This window comes from Apium graveolens, chromosome 7 (assembly GCF_009905375.1).
Source record: "Apium graveolens cultivar Ventura chromosome 7, ASM990537v1, whole genome shotgun sequence".
Taxonomy (NCBI): Eukaryota; Viridiplantae; Streptophyta; class Magnoliopsida; order Apiales; family Apiaceae; genus Apium; species Apium graveolens.
This window is the reverse complement of record NC_133653.1, coordinates 136,865,204-136,867,676: the sequence shown is the minus strand read 5'-3', so window position 1 is coordinate 136,867,676 and position 2,473 is coordinate 136,865,204.

Below are 2,473 nucleotides of genomic sequence, written 5' to 3'. Positions count from 1 at the left end.
CACTGCTTTACTTAACAGCAAGTAGACCAGACATCATGTTTGCAACATGTCTATGTGTAATATTTCAAGCCAATCCAAAAGAATCACATTTGATGGCTGTAAAGAGGATTTTCATATACTTGAAGGGGACTCCAAACTTGGGGTTATGGTATCCCAAGGGAACTGGTTTTGAAGCTGTTGGTTACACAGATGCAGATTTTGCTGGATGCAGGGTTGACAGAAAGAGTACCAGTGGAAGCTATCAATTTATTGGATAAAGACTTTTATCCTGGTATAGAAAGAAACAACAATTTGTATCAACTTCTACAGCTGAAGTTGAATATATAGCTGCAGGAAGTTGTTGTGCTCAAGTGCTTTGGATTAGAAATCACCTAATGGATTATGGCCTAGTGTTACACAAAATTCCTATTATGTGTGACAATAGTAGTGCTATATCTATAGTAGCTAATCCAGTTAATCATTCTAGGTCAAAGCACATTGATGTAAGGTACCATTTTATTAGAGAACATGCTACAAATGGTACCATTGAGCTCATTTTTGTTCCAACATAAAAATAATTAGCTGACATTTTTACTAAACCTTTGGATGAAGCAACTTTCACTAGACTTGTAGGTGAAATTGGAATGCTTAATTCTTCTTCCTAAGGCAAGAACTCAGCTAATGTTTTGCAGCAGATTAATCTCCAGTAAAGAAAAATTAATTTAATTTTATTGGAAATTAACTAAAATGTGAATTATAAATATTTTAGAAATCTCTGCATATTTCTTTTTCAAATTCAAATTCAACTTAGAATTTTTCAAATTCTAAGTAAACTGCTCAGTTGTTAATTTACATCCTTAATATGTAAAATTAACACAGGGCATAATTATAAAAACAAAATTATATAGAGAACTGAGTTCTCGATAAGTCGAAATTGACTTCTCGACAAGTCATTTTAGGACTTCTCTAGTGAGTCCTCGATAAGTCAATTTACTAACTTCTCGAGTGACTTCTCGATAGGCTTAACAATGACCTATCGATAAGTCCTTGAAGAGTTCTCTAGTACTGATAGTTTACAGAGTTCTCTACTTGTACAATTGTTGACTTATCAATAACTCAGAACTGAGATAATTTAAATCAATAAATTATTTTGGTAAAATACTCTTATAAAATTTATTCTAATTTTTATTCTCGATAAGTCAATTTTGAGTTCTCTAAAAGAGTAATTTAAAATGACTTCTCGATATGTACTTCATTTCTTAAAATGACTTCTCGATAGACAAACTCCAAACGTCTATTTTTGAGTTCTCAACAAGTCATATACCTTTTCTATAAATACAAAGACTTCTCGATACATATTTTAACTTGGAATTTTTTAAAATTCTAAGTAAACTGTATATTTATTAATTCATATCCTAAATATATGAAGTTAATAAATAACAGATCAAAAGAAGCAAAAAGTATGAAAAACTGGATTTAATTTAAATCATAAATTATGTTCAGCATAATACTTTTAACATACTTTGTCTATAATTACTCAGACTTATTGACACATTTACATGCTTCTATGCATATTTTTGATCAAATGTGGAATATATTAGTCTAATGTAAGTAGACTAGTATATTATATGTGATGTTTTGAGAATACTGATAATAGTTGAATTTATTTGACTGTGAGCTAATTATGTTTTTTTTGAATTTATTCAAAATAAATCTTTCTTAGTACGGAGTATTGATTTAATCAATGAGCTAGTAAAATATCTTTTGCTGCTAGGAAGTGATCTTGAGTACTTGTATGGGGAATAGTTAAACCTTTTATATAAGTGTTCTCGAGTACTTGCATGGGGAATAGATAAGCTAGAAAGTTAAGTCACTTTTTAACTGCCTAGATTCGCGTAGTGTGTGTGGTTAAAACACTTATTCACCGGGAAACTCAAGTGTCTCTTTGGCTACTTTTCTCCCTCTATAAATTCAAATCCTTCTCTCTTCATTATTCATCATTATTTCTTCTTCTCAATAAACATCCTAACTCCAAACCTTCATCTTGTTCAAATCCCTCCAATGGCTACTCCTGTTTTATACAAGCTTAACAATGGCGTTTATCTACTAGCTCTTCATTTGGATGATAATCATGTCTACTATGACCCCTTTGGGCTTCAATTCCATATCAAAGGGATCATTTGTAGCCCTTTTGATTTTCCCCTTGAAGTTTTTGACAAACTCTCTTGGAATAATCATATAAACTTTCTATTTTTTGAGGGAGAAGTCTCTCTGGAGCAAGAGAGATGTGCTTTGGTGGCTGAGCAGGAACGCCTTGCCGCTCTGGAGCTGCAAGAGAGAATCATTTCTCTTGCACACTCCATGTCCAGAGCATAACAATGCAGGCAAGGAGGATTGAAGCAGAGAAGAGGCATAAACTAGAATAGTTAGGATTAAGGTTTAAATAGTTAAAATCTAAATCTTCCTGTAATCTGTTTCTATGTTAATGAAAATA